The sequence below is a fragment of the Coturnix japonica genome, chromosome 4, assembly GCF_054131305.1.
Source record: "Coturnix japonica strain WE chromosome 4, WE-NBRP24, whole genome shotgun sequence".
Lineage (NCBI taxonomy): Eukaryota > Metazoa > Chordata > Aves > Galliformes > Phasianidae > Coturnix > Coturnix japonica.
The window spans coordinates 52,089,454-52,114,853 of record NC_140666.1 but is presented as its reverse complement, the minus strand read 5'-3'; the positions used below and the strand labels follow the sequence as shown (position 1 = coordinate 52,114,853).

At 40.1% G+C, this 25,400-nt stretch overlaps 1 long non-coding RNA gene across 3 annotated transcripts in view; it reads right to left on the bottom strand.

The window, feature by feature from the left end:
- The window catches only part of LOC107313379 (uncharacterized), a 519,257-nt gene that overhangs the window by 218,587 nt on the left and 275,270 nt on the right, over nucleotides 1-25,400 (bottom strand). For 2 of the 3 annotated variants that reach the window (XR_004307159.2, XR_004307160.2), the window contains exon 4: nucleotides 2,899-3,012. This is a non-coding gene — a long non-coding RNA (uncharacterized LOC107313379). Of the gene's footprint in view, nucleotides 1-2,898; nucleotides 3,013-22,780; nucleotides 22,942-25,400 lie in introns of those variants that run through there. The other variant, XR_004307161.2, reaches the window with a different exon arrangement.

Below are 25,400 nucleotides of genomic sequence, written 5' to 3'. Positions count from 1 at the left end.
GCCTACTTCAGATTGCCTATAGGTCTAGTCGCACTTTTAGACTAATACAGCAAGGTGAGATAGGTCCCGAAAAAGATCTTTCAAATGATTCTGCTTTTCATATTATTCACCACTCCTATTTCTCACAACTGCATATATTCTTCATAAGCCCTCATCATGAAAAATGACTTTTAGCCCATGAAATGTATCTAAACACTTCATCTCCATTATTTGTTGTGTGGTGCAATTGGTCTGCTTAATTACTTGCTTCTGTCTTCTTGTGCCCTCAACAGATGGTCGAACACACTTAAAATCAAGAGAATAACTGAGCTGAAAAATAATGAACATTTTTTAGCTGAAGAAAGACTGATAGCGCACTTTGCTGGATTTTTACAAATCACCGCTTTTTAAATATTTGTGAGCAGTGAGTAGGTTCCATGCTTACACTGCAGAGTTTTGCATGTGTTCATCTCACTTGTGTGCAGCAGCTGCTGCACACACTGATCCTTTCTGTTTAGTTAGGTTTATTTCCATTAAATTCTGAGCAAAAAGAGCTGACATGAAGAATACAGAGTTTTGGGGTCCTTGACAATGGGTGTCACGTCTCAGAGAGGACTGGGGAAGCATATAAAGATACAGGTGGTATTTTTAACCTTCAGATGATAGAAGCAAGTGAAGGAGCAGGTTGCAGCACCAAAGAATCATCTTTCACCTCTAAAAAAAACCCTTGCAGGTGTTACTCAGCCCTCAACAGATGCTGCAGCTCCAGTCATAGCTCAGGCATAACCACCTCTGTAATCACAGCCTTGTGTTACCACACACTCTACAGAGCCTCAGAGCTATTTGAAAGACACCGTATTACTTATTTCTGACAAAAAGTATCCAATTTCTCTATGTCTTCCTAAACAAATTTGCTTGGATAGTATTGAAGTGTCTGAAAGTTACCTAAAAGCAAAACCCCATCCTTTCTTTTTTTTCCTGAAAGAAGAGGGGAGAACTTTGTAGCAAAGGCATATTTTCCTTTGCTATAAATCACAATACCTCCAGATAAGTAACCACAGCTTCACCTCAGACCGACAGAAATCTCCCCATCCACGACAGTAAGCATGCAATGTAAATCAGCTTGCAAATTTTGCTCAGGCTTATAACAACAACAAAACCAGAAATACCACAAAATCCCTTGAAGTCCAGTAGGCAAAACTAGAAACATAAATTCCACTATCGCAGCGAAATGCACGGATAGCATCCCACTGCCAACGCACAACATTTTGGAAACTTAACCTTCTATTTTCAGCTGTGCAACATCCTGCCTGCAGTCAGTGCTGGCCTTCCTGTTCAGCCACTTCTTTCAGGAAGGTTGCATTCATCTGGCTGGACTTTCCTCCCACTGCTCTTGTGACTCTGTCCTGACTTCTAGTTCTCATTTACACATTTGGATGAGGGATGTGAAGTGGATATCACTTGCCACCATGCCAATGGCTTTTGCTTAGTACCACCCAGTCAGGCATCTTCTCCTTAACGATCTGTGCTAAGTTTGGGGTATTAGGCAGAAAACTCTAGCTTTCAGTGTGGTTTTTAGTTAGGCTTCCTTTGGCCCCCTCAGGCGCCTTCTGCCTTTTCTAAATGCATATGATATCATAAAGAATTCCTTTACAGAACTCCTTTTTTTTTTTTTTTTCTTTTCCTTTTCTTTTCCTCTCTCTTTGTCAATCACGATAAAGCTGAGGTTGTCTCTAAGCTTCTCTCTGCTTTCAAACACAGTTTCACACTTTCTGTCTCAATTCTGTTACATGCTTGTCAATCCCATTTGCTCCTCAACGTGGATAAGACCAGACTGTCTCTGCTTAGAAACAACAGGGCTTTCTGAGAGTTATAGTATTTCCCAAATATTGTTCAGATTTCCTGCAGAGTGAATTGACTGCAGAAGGCACACAGCTATTTTTAAATCCTGGTTGGCTTTTTTTTTTTTTCTGTCCCAGATTATAACTCAAAAGGATTTAGAATAGATGCTCCCAACTCATCACAGTTTCTCATATATTAATATCTAAGGTCACCAGTGTCAGAAGCTTGAAATGTTCCATATTGTGTGCTGCAAGTTCAACTTCAATTTTCTTCTCCTGAATTTGAAAAAAATATTAATGGTTTTAATGTGTTGATCTAAAATGTTGCAGTTGCAGAGCCTGAAACACTCTGATGGGAGCAGAGCTCTCAAACTATGCCATCTCCTGTAAGAAAACAGGTGCTTTGAGAGTGGAATTCATCACACAGATCATTAGGAAAGGAGTGTGTAGGTTGTTAAGTTACCCTAAATTTTTGAGAGCATTGGTCAAACAAAAGTCTAGATTATATGGTTAGCATCTATTTTAGTGAAGAAAATGCATTACTCTTTCAGCACCTTGGCAGGCTCTGAGTCATACCCACAATCAAACCTCTCAAGAATGCCAAAGCCCAGAAAAGGATCTCCAATAAGAAAATTACACCAAGTGTGCAATGGACAGTATGAGCATGCAGGACTATGCACACACAAGTGAGAATGGGTGTGTGACCTGATTGAGTGCACGTGACAGCACAGGAGGATGCACAGGAATTATAGTGCAGACCAGTGAGAAATCATGTCTGTTGTTCTGGCCAAGCAAGATGCATCGAAGGTGTGGAGAAATAGGACAAAACATCTTTGCCGTGAGCAGACAGACATAGGGACTGTTTTGTCAGTAGCTTTCGTATGTCTGAGAACTCAAGCAACATGGTGCCAGCATTTCCTTTTGCTAATGTGCTTATTCTGTTGGGTACTGGAGAGCCAGAGGGCTTTGACACAAGCTGGAAAAAGGGTTAATGTACTAACTCAAGAGGAAGATGTTTGAAAGTTTAAGACTTTTTAAATCTACTGAAGGGTGAGGTGCAGATGTTGTAATGACTTACACATCATCAGATAATAGCCAACAGCTGCTTATTGCCATCATTAGAAAGAAGGCCGAACACATGAACTCTGCAGGGAGCAACGGGGAAAAATACAGTGCGACTTCTTGCTGGGACCTGCAGGAAAGATGAGAAAAAAGATCATGGTGAGTCAAACTGCACAGGTTAGTGATTGACATTAGATGCTGTGCAGATCAGCTGCCTCTGCAGTAGGGATGCATTTGGAGTATGTAACAGCAAGAAGCAATGCCTCTTAACTGAAGCTGGCACTGGGCATAAACTCAGTGAGATAAGCTGTTGAGGAGAATGCAGTGCTTGAAGTTTTTTATAATCAAGCTTTACTCTGTTGGATCTTGGCTCTGAGTCACAGTAACCGGTGAAGAAGCCCAAACTCAAAACTGTACTGATGAAAGTATGAGGCAGCTCCAGAAGAGAAGGGACTGGGCAGTTTGCAAGGAGAGAAGAGTCTGGTAGAAACAAAGTGCTTGAATTTTCTCCAAGCACAGCCAGGAATGACATTGCAAATATTTCTCCAAAAAGCACAATGTGAAAAAAAATAAAATTAGTTTTACACATCTGAAACTGTTTGGGTGAGAAACAGCAGGTACCTATAGCCAAAAACAGGATGTGGAGGGGAAAGAAAAAGAACAACCTATGAATTCTACATGTGAAATATCTTCTTTTGCTGTCTTTTATATAAAATGTTCAACTTCATATATTGGATCAAAATTTCTTTTTAAAATTGAAATAAAAATAAAAGCATCAGACACAGAACTGACGAAGTGAAATCACTATAAAAAGGTGTGAGTTTGTTATTTTCCCCCTCTCCATTTTGGTAAAAGAAAAGAAATCCAAGTTTCCTAGGACAACCATTTTGACAGTTGAACAAAGATTCCATTTTCCCCAGCAGCTCTCCACTGGCTCTGCCAGTCCATTAACACCTCTCAAGGCCAGGTACTTTAGGAGCTGAGATAACCTGACAAGTTTTGAATTAGAGGCACCAGAGTGATGATCTTAGACAAGGCCAGATCTTATTCATCATTACAGTGAGAGTAGTTAACTGGATTCCACCCCTACAAATAAAGGCATTTATTCAATTTCTCTACTTAAATTACTTCATTACACTGCCAGGTAGCATAAATGGTGAAAGTCAAGTCTCTCTCTTCCCAGGGGAGAACCTTGGATGGTTTCAGGTCAAGCAATCTGAGGGAAAACTCCAGAGATAGGAGAAATGTCCCAAAATAACCCCTGAGAAAGTCATTCTGGATACCTGTTATACCTGTTTGTATTTTAGAAACAATCACTATTTCTCCCAGGCATGAAAGTATCAGCTGTTTTCCAGACATACCGCTAGTTGCAAACCACCCATCTACTCTGTTATCAAGCACAGTTTGTTCAGGCATTGGAAGAACTCTTCCAATTGGTCTCAATTTCTGAGCAATTCTTACCATGATGTGGTGAAGTTCCTATGGCTTTATCTCATGAGGGTGCCACTGACATAGAAATACATTTATAGCAGCTTAGTTCCTGAACACCATGGTCCAACTACCTTTAATCTCCAGAATATTGAATATTTAGCTACAAACTGTGATAGTGCAGTCTACCCAGTACATTAATTCTGCCTTCCCAGCTTTGGACCAAGTATTCCTATGTGACCTTCAGTAAACCAATCAATTTCTGCATAATTTATTTTCCTACACATGAAGCAAAAAAAAAAATAAAAATTTAGTCCAATCTCTCCTTATTTTGCTTCACCACTAGCAGATGTTTGAGAGCAAAAACTGTCCTTTAGATATTTATGCCTCACCTTACGTAGACCTAAATCATAAAAACAACATAAATGAAACCCAACTTTTTTTTCAGAGGGTACATTTCTCTTGAGTGTTTTGTCATATACATCAGACTTCCTTCAAGGTCAAGATTTAGTTTGATGTCTGTCCTGAGTAAACAAAGGTAAATAGGAGAAAGAAAACATGCCCCAGAAAAAGAAACTGCTGAGACTTCTGTACAAATGTTTCCATTTACTCCCTGAGTTTGCTATGGATTTCCTTTATTTAATCTTTTACAACTATCTAAACAAAAAAGATGAATCCAACTGCCTCAACATTTCTAAATGAAAAAGTCAAAAAGCAGTAGAAATCACTGAGTCCAGTCAACTGAGTCCAACGTTAGTTTCAAGAGATTGAATCTTACACGAGGCCTGCAAATTATGAAACAAGTAAATGAAATGCCAATACAGATTATTTTCTTCTTCCTAGCAAGAGATATAGTTTTAAGATTATCTGCTCCTTTTTGCTGCATCAATAGAAAACAAATGATCCAGTTGGACTAGAGACGAATTAGAAATGATGATGGAAATGAACAGTTATTACTGGTTTACGCAGTAGGGGCCAGGGCTACGAAACTACATATCGAAGGCTAGAGAAATAGCACAGGGCTTGAACTCTGCCTTTCAAGATCATCATGTAGATATTTGGCTCTTCTTCTTTCAGTAGATGGTATATTTTGTAATGCTTGATGTCACAACCATTATAAAACTGGAGGGGATGCAGGAAATACAAACTAAACATGCCAGTATGAAAAGCATTTGCTTCCAGTGAACTCTTGAACATTGGCTATTCTTTCTGAGATCTGAATTTAAAAAAAAAAAAGAGTATGGGAAAAGGTGAATGAATTCTGAGCAAGGCATAATTGCAGTATCTCATGTAGAAGTCAAGGAGAAAAGGTACAGCTGTCAGAGAAAAGGAGTTTGTTTCTTCTTTGCTCAAACAGATCAAACAAGTTTCTGGTGTAGCCCTTTTCCTTAACTTCTCCCACCCTCTAGCGGGAACACCAAGGTCACCCTGCAATCAATAACTATTACCCCCTGAATGCAATAGTCCTCTCTTGTCCCTGTTCCACAGCTGTCCAGCAGTGGACAGTAGCCCTGTTGCAATTGCCCCTAGTGTTATTTGCTCTCCCTGAGGAACAACAACATACTTGGAAGTATCTCACCATGCAACAATTTAAAGTGACCTGAAGGATGGCCTATAATAGCAGGGACACTAGACATTTGTGGCCCGTTTTCCTGTTAGGAAATGCATAAAGAAAATACTCAAAAAGAACAAGAGATGATGTAACACAGTACAGCTTTAGTAAAATTGGTAAAATAAAGCCAAATGGGACTGTCTGAGAAACAAGCGCTTTTCCAGTGACTTATTTTTTCTGACTTGTTAATTTGCTTGTAAAAACAACTGCAACAGAAGTAGTAAAATATAACCTGAATACTGGTCAGCTACTGAGCTAATACAGACTTCCCATAAACGACTCGAAGGCTTTACAGACATAATCCACGTACAGCAGAACTCAGCATTGCCATGGAAACAATTACAATTCAAAGAACAAAATGTAATTGATATCAAGCCATTCAGAAGGCATTTAAAACTTGTTATGCACTTAAAGTACAAGGAAATTAGTTTGCTAATTAACACACTGTTCCCAACCACTGTGATTTCTTTCTTTAATGGTGAGGGTGGTATTTGCTGCCTTGCTTTCTTCCCTAATGCTCCCTCCAAACACACTTAGCTTAAATACAATATTTCAGCATTTGTTTCAAGCCACATAATAAAAGCTCAAACTGAAACTAGTCTTTATCCTTTTTTTCAGCCAATGCCTCCAATAGATCCTTTTTAATCTTCTCTAATGTCTCTAATGTAATGAATCCCATATATAATGACATTATAATGGTTAGAAAGTGCTTAGGCAAGCCCTCCAAAAAAGAAATAGACTTTAAACTCTTTAAAGAAAAAGCTTAAACAACAACAAAAACCCCTCCAGTAAAAACATCTTTTAATTAACTGCAGTGCTCAGAGCATTTTTTAATTATGAAATACGATTTCTAATATTGCAGCCCTAGTTTTGCATGAGGTCAGTCAACAGTTTTCTCCGATTTACAGAAGAGTTGTCTAATGATCCCAAACAATACCAGTGGTCGAAGTGCCGCTCTGCTACACAGGAGGCTCGAATCCCGGGGGTTGGACTCGATGATCTCTAAGGTCCCTTCCAACCCGCACGAGACTGTGATACTGTGAATACCTAGCATTTGGAAATGCAATGCTAGTTGCACGTCAGTAGAAAAAAAAATACCTTCTTCATTAAAATTTTAGTGTAAGTCTCCAGAAGTGACATGATACTAGAAGGGATTAAGCAGGCCTGAGCTCCAGGGACCTCCAAGAGAAGGGATATTATACTTGGAGAATTCCTTTATAGTCAGTAAAAATATTTCAAGCGGTGTAAATTTGGTAACATCTGTAGCTCTAATGATCTTGATTCATATCGCTTTCCTTTATGCATTTAATCAAGATGCCAAAAAAAGGACGTGCTGTTCCAAACACTGGACAGCAATGAAACTCCAGAGATAATTTCAGATCTCAGATGGGCTCATTTCCTCTCTGGAGTTTATGTTATCATATTCTGAGTTACATGGGATAAGTCCAATCCCAAATAGTACATTATATTATTGTCTTCCATTTTATTGTACAAAACTGAGGTGTTAAAAGATGCTGTGGCCTGGCTCTTCTTATCCAGCAGAGGAAAAGAATCATACATTTCAGTATCTCTCAGCCTAAAGTCCTCTGTAGGAATGTTAGATCTGTTACTCCTCATTCACAGGCAGAAATACTGACTACAGCACTAGCCAAAATAGAACTACGTTTATTTCTACTTTTCAGTCTGCAACATCCCATCCTGAGTAGAATCTGCATCAGGTTTTTCATCTCTTTGCAAAGAAACTGCTCTGCAACTGCATTTTTCTCTTTTTTTTCCTTTCTCCTCTCAGCATTGCTGTCGAGGCATAAAACATTTCCAAGCTCCTCTAATTCATTCACCAGTGAGCTTGAGACAGCTGCATTAGCAGTACTGTCAATAAACAGCATAGTTAGGGAGAGCAGCACACTTCAATCCTAAATAATGTAGACAGTCTGCAAGGATACCACATCTCCTGGCTAAAATGGTGATCCAATCTCCATCTTCAGGGAAAGAAAACACTGTCCAGTGTTGCTATACACAGCCAAGTACATCCATGGCAGCTTCCAGGTGAACAACAGGCCCTGAAGCATGGCTGAAGTTGAACAAAAGCCTTAGATTCACAACAATCCTAATACTAAAAAAAAACCAGAAAAGCAAACTAAATGCCTGACATACTCAAAATCCCTCTCTGAGTGGAACTCTTGGAAGAGCCAGGACTCAAGGCAGAAGAAATTCAAGTACTCAGTCTTAAAACTATGAACCTTCGAAAATGTAATGGAGATACATGCAATCTTGCAATGGCGAATCACGAGATTTGTTTGCCACACATTGTTACTGATCATAGCCTGGCAAACAGTTCCTTACTATGCTGTGGCCATACTGGTTGGTGACAAAATTACTGCTGGTCCCAACATCCTGAGACAGCATCATTTCCCACATTGGCTAAAACTGTAATTTTCCATTTATCGTGTCCCACCAAATATCCTTCCTCATAAGAACTACTCCAAACCCCACCCACCCCCTCTAAAAATCAACAAAACCCCTTCCCAAACCAGTATCTTTTCCTGCTGAGACCCTGTTCTCTGAAAGACAATCTTTGCACTAATTGTATGTTATAACTACTATTCTAAAGTCTTCCCCAACATAAAAAAAAAAAACAAAAACAACCACCTAGAAGCCTTGAAACCTACAGCATATTCAGAATATACTGTTTCCCTCTTTGGGTAAAATTCCTCTACTGCCACTGAACTTAATTTGCTTTCTCAGTAAGACTGCCTTTGCAGTAATATCAATATGTGACTTAGGAAACAGCTTATGAAACCAGAGGAGAAAAAAAATAGGCAAAATGAGAGCACTTTAAAGTGCTTAACCTGCTTCTAAAGCATAAGCATTCTAACTGCATCAGTATGGAGGAAACCTCAAATGAGGAAGCAGACCAAAGACAGAGGGCAGCTAATTCAAGAAAAGGAGGAGTACAAACTCACTGCCTCCATACCTTGACCTCTGTAGTAGAGATAACCACAAAGTACAAAATTCAGCCTAAGGGAAGGAATAGTATGAGCTTGAAGCAAAAAGCAGTACTCTGACCACATGTCTGATTGGAGCGATTGGAAGTAAAAAAGCGACTGGATGTAATCCATTATTTTCTGGATCATTGGTCAAATACAGGTCTGTGTTGCCTTAGGCTGAATTCAGTCTATGAAGGAACATAACACCTCATCCTTTGAAAATGCAGATGTGGCCTGTCTCAAGTTATAATCCCCAAAATTACAGAAAGTGTAACAATCTCCTTTTCACAAACCTGAGTCACCAATTCCAGTTTCAAAAGTTGCTGAGTCTGCTCAGGCATTTAAATAAAGTGATTTCTACAGAAAAAGTTGTCCTCTTCCTTGACATCCTTATTTGAAATAGTTTCCTATGTTCCCCTGTCTTTACCTTGTCCCATCCGCAATGATCTTCCCTTTGCACAATGCTCCATACTTGCTTATCCCATTAGCTCATTTTTGAACTCTGACTACCAAACAGAGGTCATGACTTCACAGTTTGCAGCAGATGAAGCATTGAATGCTGAGCCTTCAACATCTGTCTAGGCTCCATCTATTTTTCACAGAGAGACAGGAACATCCCACATCCTCAGACTGTTGCTACATTTGTGTTACCTATGGATCAACACTATTTGCAAGGCATCACGTTGACTTAGAAGTTTCAGTGTCAGAGGAAGGTATAATATCAAATAACAACTCTGTCAGTTCAGGGAAAATAACCATTTGGAATATCAGCAGTCACCAATTGCTACTTTCCAGAAAGCAGTAATGTATCAGAAGACACACATGAATATCTGAATAAATATTCTAACTTGTATGAATGCAACCACTGATCTTGGTGGAAGGGCACTCTCTGTCCATGTAGGCCAAGCCCATGAGTTTTCTATGCACAAGATCTCAACTGCATATTCAGTCACTGCATCTTCTCACTATTCCTCTAAACTAAAGCAGTACCTTCTGTGTGAATAAGCACGGTCATTTCATTGCAAGACCCATAATATTTAATCTGTAAACCTTTAACTCTCATGATAATGTTTCCTTTTTTAATCTGTTCTGTAACTGTCCAACACAGAGAGCTGCAATTAAAACTGAAGCACAAATCAAGCTGCTACTAAAGGATGAGAAACTATCAAACAGACAAAAAAACCCCACCACCAACAACAACGAAAAAAGAAGAAATCTTAGGATTTAGGTCTCACTCCTACTGCTTTGGAGATTGGGTTTGTCCCAATATGAATTGCTTTTTCCTCCCTGCAGTATTTCTTGTCTCTTCTATCAGAAGCAGAATAAAATAGAACACCATGGCAGTCCCTCTACATTGCCAGGGCCATAAATTTAAGAGCTGGGCTTGGTTTAGGACTACCCTTGGTAATATCCCTTCACTGAGCTTTTGTTTACTTGAATGTTCCTGAAACTCCTCCCCTGATTTCTGTCTTGTCTTCCTTTGATGCTACTTGACCATGAACACAGCACATTGATATTTAAAGACCTTTCTCTCTTTCTCCATCATTTATTATTTGTTCTGTGAAATAATGCATTACTTGCTCTACAAAGTAATGAATCCACTCTCACTACTGTAACAGTATCTTCAGCCCCACATCTGACTACTCCTAAATTTCACAGTATCAGAATCCATTTTTCATTCCTCTTCACATTAATTTCCCAGCCGATGACTACCATATACTGTAGAGCTACCAACAGCCATGTGTCACCATCATGTCTCTGCAAGATGCCTGCTGCTTGGATCAACCCCCAGTGTTAGCTCCCTAGTCACTTCTGATATAAGAAAATTAAAATCTATGACAGGTTCAGTCATAGAAGTGAAGCAAACTGTGCTTCAGCGTCTTTAGCTTCATTGCAGCAAACTTCAGCTATCTAAACAATTCCAGGATACCTTTGTTCAATACTCACTACTACCAACTCTTCAGGCTACTAAAAGACCTTGACAATCTATATGGATCTCTCTTCCCCAAATCCCTGCTTCTGGTTCAACAAGCCCCATGAAAAGTAGTCTGTCTTTGCATCTGTCTTGTGATTTGGAGTGAGCTCTGTGGTGAAATCAGTTCCACACAGGCACAGTAAGTGCCCTTGGCCCACATTACATGGAAGATCTATCCTAGAGCAGCCCCTGCTAGCACTGTAGGACAAAGAGCCCAGTGGCTGTTAGACAAAGAAATGCTAACTGTTTAATAGCATCTCTATTTAATTGGCTCAGAATAGCATAAACAGTCTGTAGGAACATATTTCAGGACAAAGTTATCTAAGTCTTTAGGTATACTGTATCCAATAAAAGAGCAACCCTGCCCAGAAACTTTGAATTGAGGGGAAAAGGCAGGCACTAGGCTAGGGCACTAAAGGCACATTTTGTATTTCAGCTCCGTGTTTTACGAGATAGGGTGTAGGGAATGACATTTGCTACCTCCCATCCATCCTGCTTGCAGCTGCAGGGCTGGCATTACTTTCATGCATCTCTCCTTTATTCCTACATTAACCACTGTTGTTGTGGTTAATGTAGGAAGAGGGTAGACTACTACCTCAGCACAAGCTAGGGCAATTATCATACCCATGGAAATACAATAAAAAATCACCCATTTTTCCTCTAATGCTTGGGGACAAAGCAGGCAGGGACCATACAGAAAAGTAAATATCATCCTTATTAATGTTTACCTCAAAGATACCTGTAAGTTTCATGTGTGTCTAGAGAAGACAGAATAGATCCGTAATATCTTCCAAGCAGTACAGAGTCCCTGAAGAGCAATTTATTTTGTACTGGAAGTAGATATCAGTGGTGGGGAGGAACCACATTTTCCTACCTAAATGTTTTTGTAGTATTATTTTATAATAGTATTGCCAGTGCTGCATTATTATTGTTCCCACATTCTTCCTTTCCTCTCTTGAAATATTCCTCTGGGCAAGCTGTGGCTTACTATGGGCTTTTACAGAAGACAGTCAAAGGCAGAGCAGATAAAAATCCAGTTAACTTAACAGGCAGTAAAGTGGAGCAGTGAAAAACAAGCCTTAAGGAAAGCAACAGTTAAGCCAGCAGAAAACAATACCACTTTCTGTAGCAATTTAGGACCCTCAGAAGAGGCAAGGGAGTCTAATAGTGTGCAGTGAGGGGGAAGAGTGTAAAAGCAAGACATCTCTCAGCCCTACAAACAGTCTAACCCAGTAGTGGGCTGGAGTTTGTATGCAGAGGCTGCACGAATGCATGTGTACAGCCTCTCAGGGAAGCTGATACCCAGCTTCACCTTACAGGTGACATCAACTAGGCAGGCAGCTGATGCCGTTCATTACAAGGTGCCAAACTGTGCCCACATTTTGCGGCCCACTTGTACTACACAGGAGGGAACAAAGAGTGAGAAGAGCCATAGCTCCATCCATTCCTAACTGAATTGCACTTGGGATGCAAATGGCTATGGCAGCAAATGGGCTTCATAGTAAAAACGAGGATGATGCAGATACACTGAATCGCTCTGAAAGGACAAGTACAGGCAGGGACAGCAGCAACATGGGCTTTAACAAGCCCAACCAGACACCCTGTACAACAGATGAAGCCCATACAGCTAAAGATAGCTTAGACATAAGCATGCATGAGCTGCAATTCAACATTTTTACTGCACTGTAAATATAAGAACAGAAAGCTCACATTTAGCTGCTAGTCTGCCACTGTCAAGTTGAGTCACCGTGAAAAAGTTATAGCATCTTCCTACTCCTCTGTTCTAACTGTACAGCAAGGACAGAAGAGGCCCTCTGCTACAACAAAACCTTAATTTGACTGGAATTTTTGATGCCTCAGTAATCCCAATAGTAAGCATTTCAGAGACCTAGGGTTATCCTCAGGCACTTCTTGCATTGCATATGTATATATTATAATCTAGGCACCTACATATTAACTGTAGGTGAAGGTATCACCTTGTTGTGCTTTTCTTACCCTCAAGTCCAAAAGACCTGCACATCCTAAAAAGCACCTCATAGGATGAAAGAAGCTGAAATGGTAGAATATGCCTTCAGCTATAAATCTGCATGGTAGAAACTGGTCTCTCCTTCGGTCTTTTCAAAAATACTTTTATCTACATACTGAGAAACTTCATACACAGTCTGAAATAAAACATCCATGGTAGGCATTTGGAGCCTCCTTCAGGGAAACTGATAAGTGAAATAATTGGCACATCACCACCAGAGACCCACAAAAGTCACCTTCCAAGTACAATGGGTTGCTTCTGACAAAAGCCAACTGAGGCGCATGATGTCGTTGCTCATTAGGTTCCCATTAACAACAAAAATGTTGATTTCAATATTTAATACACTTCAGAGATCATAGTACATAATTTAACGTGCTAGCAGATCACGGTACACCGTTCACATTAAAGCAGATGGTTACTGATTAACTGAACCACACATACACACATGCACACATACACACTTATTATGCCAGCCTCTTTTATCAAGAAGGCATTGTACTCTCTGAAGCTAGATCCTCATGGCAGACAGCTAAAACCTGTACACACACCATCTCTTGCACTTATTGTCTAAGTGCTGTATCATCCATATGCATATTGCAGTATTAGGACACACTTGGCAACAGTGAAGTAGTTCCTGTGTTGAGACTGCTATGCCACACAGCTCTCAGCATTACCTCTCTTTAAGCTGTTTACACGTCTGCAATGAAATCCACCCCTTGCTTGACATCTTAGGAAAGGACAGCAGCTCTGTGGGCAGGAATTGTCTTTTGGGGAGGTTTCATGCTTTCACAGCCAAGCGTGAGGGCACCTGGATGAATAGATATAAATGACTATTGAGCTAGTGTGCTTGAAGGCTTTGTGGAAATTGAGCTAGTCCTACAGGCTAAACCCACAGATGGACAAAGATGGGAAAGGTTTGGGTTTTTTTTCTTCTTCTTTCATTTAGCAGTTCAAGTGTCTCACTTTGCTCCAGGGAGCAGTAAGACCCAGATGCCAAAGCTCACAATGATTTGGAAAACAGAAGGGTTATTTTTCACCTGCCTCTTCTGTTAATTCACGTGATTATTTTAGAGTGGGTTTAAATTCTCTCAGGCAAGTGCTCCAAATTCCAAATAGCTGGGGCAGCTACTTCATAGGTTATAACCCAGCAGCACTTCAGGAGATGTCACTGCAACTATTTGGCTCTATAACTTACTGTAGCTGTTGATCAGGGTTATAAACATCCAAATCCATTTTATTCACAACGTACAAATTGGGCTGAGTATCAGCAAACTTTTTGGAAGCCCAAATAAAAGACCAGATTATTTCTAGGTATTCTCTCAATGCAAAACCAAATTTAAAGGAGGGATTTTAATTTAAAAAGGATGAGATACTGCAGGGTTTATTTTGAAACTATTCCACAACATTTTGCCTGAACCCTGTTCATTAACATGCAGCAAAAGCCCTGTGAATCACTTTGAAAACGTACCCCTAAGTCTGAATTTGTCAAGATTTCTCAAGACCTCTATATGCCAGAGGTCCCAGAAGGTACCAGCAACTCAAAGACATTTTTATATTTCCTCTCTGTCTTTGAGCTCAGTCAAATTAATAGGAATGTATTGCACCAACCAATCATGATGGAGGAAATAGAGCTGGCTATTAAAGATCTCAAACAGAAAATGGCCCCTGGGCTAGAAGAGCTCCCAGTGGAGTGCCAATCCAAGTTTTAGCAAAAGCCAATATCTGAAGGGCTTCACTACTCTCTTTTCCTTACCCTTTCATTGCCAATTCCTCCCAAACTTACCTTAGAGCACCAATATTCCTCAACAACTCCTATCTGCCTGTGTGCAAAACAGCTCTTATCTGCTTTAAATGGTACCTCCTGTCCTGGCTAATAGATGCCAAAGCCAAGTCCAGAAACGAAATCAAAAGTCAAAGCACAGAGATGGGGTCGCACCAACTGAGAGCTTGGCCTGGTGGTGGTTTTTAACTGCCAAGCCAAAAGCTTGTATCTGACATGCCCTACTCTGGGCTGCCCAGATTTCTGTAAGTAAAAATGCTTAGCTGATCTAAGTAGGAGCTGGGCAGAAAGACTAATTGTCAGTTTTCCTTCTCTCTGTGAAGATATTTGGGAAACTCTTCCCTCCTGAGGATGGCTGTAACTGAACGTTCTTCACACATGATTTCATGTCATTATTAATAATGACAGTCCTTGTCCTTTCATTAACATACTCGTTAAATTTAGTCCCTCTTTGAAGCCAAAAAAGGCAGAAGGGTCAGGAATAGAGAATCCCCAACCACTCGATAAATAGAAGAATAAAATAAGGGTAAACAAAATATCCAATTCCAAAACCAAAAGTCAGGTTTTCAAAAACTACCCTGGTAATATCCTTTGGTTGTCCGCTTATTTGGGCATCAGTCAGGGGAATGAGACCTACTGTACTATGTTCTCCTCATCTGTTGAATTAAAAGTCTTGACAGCATTTCAGAGGATCATCTTACCTACTAAAAGTCATGTATGTGCACGTGGCCTCTCTGCTCACCCCCTGCTCCCTTCCCAATGACTCCTGAAGACTTCTGCTATGCCACAATATTGCTTTGACAGATTGTGTTCCTCCTCCCCAGAGTTATTCCTGAGAAGAATAAATATTCCCTGACTGAGGACAGCCTGGGCTAAGGAGTCCCTCTGTTATTACCAGTGCACAAACAAAAAAGCCTATTTTTCTAAAGACCATAGGCAATACTCCTAAACCAGGGAATCTCCTCACACACCTCGGGGCTTGCTTTTGTCTATAAGTCAGCATTCCCAAATACTGTTACAACAAAAAGAAATGTATCTGGGCCAACATGTACCTTACTGCCTAGAACAAAAGAGATAGCACGAAGTTATACACAGAGACAGTGTTCACTCATGGTTTCTGGAGGATTCCAGGAACACACATAGGTATCTGTCCTGCAAGAACAGAAAGACCAGAAAGCCCACAGCAACCTCCCTCTTCAATGAAGTGTCTGAATTAACTCTTACCCGTTCTCAACACTTCTAACTGCAGAACCAACAATACTTTGGGAGCTGTGGAAGGGGTTGTGCAAGTCCAGCCAGGCTTGACAGCAAAACATCTGCCAGCGCCCTTCATGGTCATCCATCATTCTCTACATGAAAGATTTCCCACCAGCATATTTCAGAAACTGATGGAGGTATCTACATTAAATGATTCAGCTCATTCTGTCACCTGCAGATGGAGGGTTACTGGTCAAATTCCAGATGCCAAATCCCTCCCACTGCAGAGGAGGGTTATTCAGGGCAGTTCAAAACTCAGTTGAGCACTGAAGTCAAGCAGGATGAGGCATGAACTAAGAAAACTGATTTTGCGCAGTTTTGTCATCACCTGTATCAAAAAAATATCTTTCATTCATTGCTAGTGATTCTATGTCCCTTCTGCCACAGTCTACAAAAGTTATTGCCCCCCACCCATAGGCATCAAGCTCTGAAGATCAACAACCAGAAATAACCAAGTATTTGGGTAGTTATTTCAGAGTCAGTCAGGAACTAATTCTAATTCCTAGAGGAAAGCCAGAACACCGAAATGCAGCCATGAAGCAATACAGCAATCACTACACGCCATCCCTCCCTCCAGCTGTGCCAGTGTTAAGTTCAATGTTTTGCAGGTGTCTGCATGGCAGCAGGCTACAAACTAAGCCTCTCTCCAAACCTCTTCAGGTCAGAGATTTTAGGCTTTAAAACCTTACGCTCAAAAAGTGCACTTTGCAACTGCTCCTGTGGGTGTTATAAGAAGCAACAAAAGCTTTTAAGCACTCTTAAGAGAGAAAAAAGATGACAATGAAATTGAGAGGAAATGGAGAAAAAGATAATCATACTGCAAGTTGCTGCTCTCACCTCCTGACTGCTTCCAAGGCAGCAGGAACCCAAGCAGCTGGTAACAGCTGCCACCCTATTAAAGTCAACAATTTACAGGTGCTTGGAGGGAGCTCTTGCATATAATTAGCCAAGCAAATCCACTCACATTAAGATGTAGGGCCCAGCTCTCCATGCTGTGGTTTGGCTGTGCATTGTTGATTCTCGGGAGTTCCAGATGAGGATATGGTTGGTGGATGTTAAGAAAGCTGGGAAAGGCTTCAAAGTGCAAGCTTTTAGGTGACTGGAAGTGTAACGTGGTCTTCCTGCTTGGCAGCTACTCTATAGAGAGTACTAACACATGTCACTATGTTTACAGAAAAATGGGAGAATTAGACTTCATCACACATGGGCTTATTTCATAGTATTAAATCTAGCCAGCCCAGATAATAGGGATGGGAAAGACACAGAAGACTAGACTAGTGCAAGTCACAAAGCTTCTGTGGTGTCTTAGAAGTGTAGTTCAGAAAAAAATAACTGCATCAACACTGACTCAGGCTTGTGCTACAAAAATTCTAAAGATGTACTGTGAAATAGACCTGCCAAATCTGACAGCAGTGTGTACTGGACAGGCCTGTGCCAGATCCCAAGTGTGTACACAGAGCCCTTACAAGGAACGCTGCAGCTCAGAAAACAAATAGCAGAGTTGTTAATGCTGACCCTGTGGCCAGGTGAGAAAACTGCTCCTCCCTCACATTCAACCTCACGGGCATCCCATTTTTACCCCGTGCCTGCTACTTCTTGCTTCTATTACCTGCCAAAAATGATGATGATCATCAGCAGGTGTAGTCTAGCAAAGCCACATATACAGTGAGACCTGATTATATTATTTAATTATTTCTACCAGCAAGCAACAGGTAATTCAGTGACAGTGACCCTTTGCAATCATCAGGACTTCCTTGCAGATACTGCTGATGAAACATGGCCCACTGATTTAGGAATCTGACAAGGAAAAGCCAGGATCATTCTCTTCAGAATGGGATAAATACAAACACTTCATGATATGATGTATCTTCTAGCACTGTTCTTTCTCTTTCAGTTAATCTCATTATTGCAAATTAGAGAGTTTCTTTAGCAGATTAAAGGTGCGCTCTCACACAAAGAAAGGAAATAACGTATTTTGCTTCAGATCACAGTAGCAGTCAATTTATTCTTTGAGGCTCTTGACTTGATGTGTAAGACTTTGGTCTCATTGCTTGTATCAAAGTTGTGCAGAAATTAAAATAGCCCCTGCACACATCCACTCAAATTCAGTAGCGCTGCTGTTCTGATTTAGCAATGACCTGGAAATATTTCCATATTCTCTTTGTTTTTACCTGTCCCTTTATTCCCGTTCTCTCATTAAACTGCAGAAAAAAATCAAAGTATCCTCTAATTAAAGGTAATCTGAAATTAAAGCTGGTTAGAAGTCTGTAATCAGAGAGCTGAACATAATCAGAGAGCTGTTTGGCTTTAGCTAAGCCAAACAGTCCCATGATTACATCTAGCAGGGGATGATGCTTTCCTCCATAAAAGTCAGGGATGGACAGACAGTGCAGGAATATAAAGCACTGGGCAGAGCGCAATAAAAAGGTGATTTAGCATAATCCTTGGCTACTACAAATTATCATCCTACTGTTCAGAGCATGCTCTATGATGCTGTTCCTAGTGCTCAGAAATGTCCTTTTCCTCTGACAGTACCATTTGTTGAGCAAGAACAGTGCCTAAGAGTAACATGAGATGGATATGTTGGTAACTCCTTGCTAAATCTGAAATCTTAAAGCTCTTCAGGGGACTGGCTATAATGCTGTACTGAAGCTTCTGTTAGCACCTTCAGGAGAAGCCTAGTTCTTGGTCTCTGTAGGACATGTAGTGCTGAGTGCTTCAAGGTACAGTACCTATAGAGGGCAAATCAATCTCTGAAGATAACACTGCCACAGGCTGGTAAAGACAGCACAACCCACATGTACCCACCAAGGACTGAAGTTAGGAGCATGATTTCCCAGGGCTGCTGCTGTACTCAGTGGAGAGAGATGGTCTCAGCACAAATGCATCCACGTAGCATCTGAATGTCTCTCTAGGGATGTGCATCTCCGTCCATGAACTACAAAGATGATAATGGGTCAAGACCTAATGTAGGTGTCTTTCTTAGATCCTAAAGATTTAGGGTGGATCCAGTCTAGGTACCTGTGGACAGTTAGATTTAGCAATAACGTTGCCCAACTGCAGAGTTGTGGATTACAAGGCAAGCAGTAAAGAGCGAGGGATTTTTGCCCTTTCTACTAAGACTTGTGGAAACAACTTTAGACTGCATTAGTCACAGCAAGCAGTCACATAAGTGCAAGAAAACTTCAATGTGCCCCAACTCTATTTATTATGAGATCTAAAAAGAGACTAGTCCTCACATTCCATCTCTTAACTGAGTGGTAATCCCCCAACTTCACCTCCTATTTCCATTGTAGTTGCTGCTTGTTGCCATAATCCCTGCAAATAAACTTCCTTTATGACACACTGATTCATCCTTAGACAGCCTCAGGATTCTTCAGGCATTAACAGAAAGATAAGATCCATTGATAGATGTGAATGCAGGCTCAATCACCCAATAAGCAACCTTTTACCAACCAGGTATAATCTCTTTATCAGATTATGCCTGGCACATTGTATTCTCAGGTCTGGAGGTGTTTTTCTTAGAGCAATTAAGGAGCAGCATTAGAGAAAAGGGGAAAAAAAATCCTTACTGAGGAATTTTACCACTAGATAAATGATTTTTCAGTAGCAAACCAGATAGGTTGTTATAAAATTGGGGTAGCTTAAAGGAGAGCAACATCTCACACCACCTTAAAATGCATCCTTCTGAACTCCAGTGGGCACTGCAGTTCAACCCAGAGTACTCATAATTTATATGATGCCTTATCTGCAAATAGCAGAGAGCCAGGAGAGGGTGCTCAACAATAACTAGAAGAGGCCCTGTGTTTACTGAACCTTCAAATACAATGACTATGCCATGGCAACAGGGATGCTTACACATAGTCACATACATGGGATCATCAAAACCAATGTGGAGAATAGGGGACTTCTTAATTTCTGTTTACACGAAGATTTTAATCTAGCTCAAAATGTTTTTCAGTAGAGAGAATTAAGTCCATGTGATAAGATTTTCTTTTAATAAAGCATGAGTCTGACTCTCAGACTTCAGATGTAAGCAGCTAAAATTCCACTCAAACTCCTATGCCCTTATGTCCTATCAGCAAAGAGTGTGAAGGTCTCCAGTCAGTCCACAGAAAACACTAAGATTGGGAATCTTGAAGAATGTGAGTTAGCTGGATTTGTGCTTAAGTTGTTCAGTCAAAATATCACACCCTAACACCCAAACGTACTGAAATTTGACAAATAAAGTGGTATCATTTTTAAAGGATTTTTCAAGTAGAGAAATAGGGTATGATAGTATATAGAATGACAGTCATTGTATTTAAAATTATTATTCTGCAATGAAGACAGGACCTATTGCACACACAGCACTTGCAAGAGAGTAGAGCTGAAACCAGGACTCCATTGAAAGGCTATGTTCCTGTAATGTTGGTATGTGAGATACAGCAGGATGAGAATCTGGGGCTATGAGTTTACTAACAACCCATACTTTATCCTGCTAACTGGCAAGCCTATTACATAGTCTGTATTCTTTCTCACACAAATAACTTCATGAAATTACATTTGCCACAGTGGGAAAAAAATTAAAACAAAAAGAAAGAAAGAAGAAAAAAAGGAGGTGTGAATTTATCAATTAAATTTGAAGCAGGACTTTTGCTTGGAATCTGCTATCACAACCGCTTAAAATTAGAGAACAGAGAAAATTCAGGCCCTTTAGACGGAGTAAATGACTATAATTTGGATTTAAATGGCATAGGAATCAAAAGTAGATTCTATTTGTTGATTCTATAGCCCTGTTTTTCCTCATTGTTTCTTCCTGAGCCTCCCACTGTTTACAAAATTGGAAAATCAAGCTGAGCTGAATGACCAATACCTTCACCATGATTGAATCTCTCTTTCTTTCAGTCTGTGCATGTGATTGAGTGCACCAGAAAAGAATGTTTTCCTTAGCTAACAAATGTTCATTTTCACTTCATTTTATCTGCCCTTGCTTAGGATCACTCGGCTCATAGAAAGGATACCACTGGGAATGATCTTATGTTGATAATCTCTGAATAACATAGATATTAAAGCCAATATTCCCAGACAGGTGCTGGAGGAGCTGCATAAGTTGATACTAGAAAATGCCCTTCCATCTTTCTCAAAAACAGCAAAGCACCTTTTGAGCCCAGACAGCAAAGATCACGGGCTAGGTTAAACACCCTCATTCATTCTATTGTCTGTGCAGGGGAAAACACTGATTCACACAGGCATTATTTTCAAGGCCAGGCTTACTTCCTTGTAACTCTATTGACCTCTATGTTAGCACCACTTTATTCCCATATGTGGAACAGCAGTCTGATATCAATGTGCATTTTGACATGGTAAGTCCTGCTACCTAACAGCACATTTTGTTAATTTCTCATAGAAACAACTGACCACTAGATCTGTTTGATTTTCTATTATTTTGCTGCCTTTAGAAAATCCTAGGATCTTTGGTTTGGAAGGAACCTCTCTAGAGAACATCTGTTCCATGAACCTGCTCACAAGCAGCACTGAGAAAACTCCAGTCATGCAGGAGATATACATATCCAGGTTGTTCTTAAAAAGAGCTCCTAACAGGTAGTGTTTAAGGCCTGCAACCCCAGTTCTCAGGTAGTCCCGTGAGCTAACTCCCATGACCTTGGAACAGAACTGAGACATATTATGCTACTTACTTACTATATTCCCTTCTTGGCCTTTTCCTAATGTACATTACAAAGTCACAGCTAAATGATATCCACACATTGTATGAATAGTGTTCACCTTCACAGAAGCCCATCTAAAGACTTAAGAAGACAGATATTGCAGAAGTTGGGGTCTTTAATAGGACTACTTCAAATAGCCTAAGAAATTGTTTCCTAAGTGAGATAAGTTTCTACTACAACTATTAGCCAGCTTCTAAATCCAAATCAAATCACCAAAGGTAACAATGGACAGCAAACAAAAACAGATTAAAAAAACAACCCAAAATACAAAATAGAAATACTGCACTCTGTCCATCTCTTTATTACTGATACTTAGGGATCTCAGATTATTGCACAGTGCTTTATGAAATTTGGCTATTTAAGTCTCTGTATTCCAACCTCCCCCCTCTGAAATATATTCCTATGAAGACACCAGCAGTGGAGGGAAGGGCTGATTTTCACAGAGAAACATTATTATCCCTTATTCTGAGATAACAGAGATGTCTCTAGGCTAACCACACATACAATGCAGCACAATTACACTACAAACCAAGCAAAGCAGATCTCCCTTTGCTTTGGCAGCCCAGTACCCAGGCAGACAATTTGCAGACTCTGAAGTAGAGGGAACTCAGAGGTCACTGCTCATGTGTTTCTCCTAGGAACACCCAGAAACCATTTGATTCAATGAGCAATCATTGCTTGAGGGAAGATGGATAAGGTGGAGGAAATATTAATAGTAAGGCTTTTTTTTACAGCACATGCACTTGGTTGACCAAGTTTTACAGGGAAAGTTGCTATGGTAAGAGAAAAGCTGTGAGCTGAAGGCATATAAAATCAAGAAAGTGAAAACAGTGCCTATCTTTTGAAGCTGGGACCATAAGCAGCCTGGTCAGAACATGAAAAAATATTGGCATGGAAGGTTACGGAAAAAGAAAAACAAAGAAAATAGTGGGAAAGAGACAAAAATATGCTAAACTAATAAATAGGATATTCTGGGTTTCTTACTAGCAGCAGATTTAATCAGATAACAATTAGTTCCACATTTTCTACCTGGCATAATGTTGCCACAACAGTAGATGAATATCAGCCACCTGTTCTCAAAATCTCTGAAGAACTTCTTAAATATTCAGTCAACAGGATCCTTACCTGGTTGCTAATGTTGACAGTCATATTTCTTTGACTCAGAGCATTTAATTAGACGTTCCTGCAGTCACTGATTCATGTATTCAGTACAGTCCTACTGAAAAAATCTGCAGCATTTCCAGTCCTTTTGAAGTGGCCTCTTTGGGAAAAGGATTCTTGACGTCACAGAGGCTATTAAACATATAAACAAGCTTGACATTAAATCATTTTTATGTGACTGCTAGAATACTAGTCTGAATTAAAGCTTCATTTACATAAGCTGGAATGTTAATAGTCTTCTCCACCTTTTTCAGTTAAAAAAAAAGAGGAGAGAGGGAGGGAGGAAAGGAGGAGAGGGAGAAGTTGAAAAACAGTGGGACTAGATGTGACACTCAGCAGAATAATTCTGTGCTCCTGCAAACTAGCGCATAGCCACTCATGATAAGCTATGGGTATATATCAACAGACATAATTAAAAAAGCCAATCCCAGAAAAGAAGCCAGTGCTGAGATTGTGATGGCAGCATTCAATCACAAAAGATTTCAGCCTTTATTTATAATGTTGCCCTCATTACTCAAAAGTGATCTTCCTTTCCTATTGTCCCACAATGATGTTGTTTGGGTAGCTTTCAGCTTTGGTCATTCTATGGCCAAGTCCTCCAAAGATGTCTTGAAGACCAAACTGAAAGTGGCATTTCTCCTTTCTTTATATATGCTAAAACACTTCTCAAATTGTGAACTCTTGCTTCTTTTCCAAGGCTGAATTTCCATAAAGACTCACCTTCCAACAACTCCATCTGAGAACAATCAAATCCCAACCAGCAACCTCTGTGCATAGGTATCTGAAAGCAGATGCACTGGGCACCAAGCCATTTCCATGTCTGGCCTAACACCAACGGCAGGGCTATTCATGGCAACATGATGCAGAACAATAAATGTTTCTGAAGCGCATCTCATTAAATTATCGGTGCAAACTGATGGTAATACCTCTGTGAAGCCATACAAGCTTTAACAATGCTGGGAGCCTGCATGCTAAGAGCTGTGCAAACAGACGAACACATAGACACAGTCAAACTCCCACGGTAAACTCCACCTTAGCATTTCCTGCAGTGAGGAAAATGGGAAAGTCCAGAGGTAGCTCAGTAGAAACACCAGCCCAGAGGATTCCGTGCCAAATAATGCCACAATGCTTGTTAGAGACGTAAGTGCTCAATCTTCAGCACAAGTATCCATTTAAAGATGCTATAATGATACAGAAAGACATGAAAAATACTGAGTTCCTTGACTGCAATGAGTTTTTATAGATAGCAAATACAGTACTATTACATACTACATGTTGTACCAGGATAGCAGAGTTCAAAGTATTACTACCTGCCTCCTCCAGCCTAACATGTTGGCGCCTAATCTGGTTCCCCTATGAGGATCCCTACTATCCTGTCCACATGTAATCAGACCTGTGCAGCTGCTGACATGTTCTTTTTAATTGGATTGAAGTTAATCACAGTAGGATTAATTTGAAAAGATCAAGGAAACAGTGATTTTTGGTGGAAAGCAGATGGTTTCTTCTGGATGGAATAAAGTGCTGAAAGCAAGATGAGGTGTTTAACTTTTCAAGTTTACTGAGATGAAAAGCTGAGGGATTCTGTAACTTAACTACAGCATATTTAATCACATTTATGCCGTGTCAATGAAAGAACCCTTTGGAAATTTTCTGTGTGGTTTTCAAACAGAAAGTGACTTACAGACAGACTCTATCATCAAGCACTGTGAAGGGAGGACTGAAAACATACAAAGCTGGCGTAAGTTTTTTCCCAAGCAAACTAAAATTAAGCACTGGTATTTCATAAAATCCAAGAGTATCCTACCTCTCCAAATGGCGTAATATGCGGCATTGTTGAAAATTAACCACAATAAATGGACTCCTAGTTCAGCCTTGATTTGCTACTTTTCAGCTCTTTCCACTTTTTGTCCCCAAACAGAGCTATCAGAAAGGAGCTTGCTATCAAAGTACAGAGTAAATACACAGCCTCTTTAAATCAGACTGTTAAAATTCCACCACCTAAAGTCTCAAATACTTTTGAAAATCTTGGCTTAGAAGGTCACAATGAACTTGAAGAACTATTTCATTAATGAGCTGCTGTTTGTTTGGTGGGTTGTTTTTTGTTTGTTTGGTTGGTTTTTTTTCCATCTGAAATATATACATAAAATACATTTACCCAACCCCATAAGCTTAAAATATTCAACAAGAAGTAAGGACGTGCTGAAGAGTCATGATTTTTGTGTGATATATACATGTTAAGAGAATAGGAAATAAATGTGTTGCTATGGTATGAATGGATATGGTAAAGCTGGGCCAGGAAGACATAGTGGGTCTGCAGAGACAGGGAAACAGGAGGCTGGGGAAAAACCATGCAGAGTACCATTGGTGAGCGTCCTTCAGGTGCTGGGCAGATCAATGTTTTCCAAAATGACAAACAGGAGTAAGCACCACGGTTTTTCAACCATGAATAAAAGCACCAACAGATCATTCTCACTGCACACACACCGACTTCTTGACAGTAGCGTGAAAAAAACCCACATCATTCTCTGAGACAATGTCAGAGAAAGAAAGAAAATCTCAATCAGCCATTTTCAAACAAAACCAG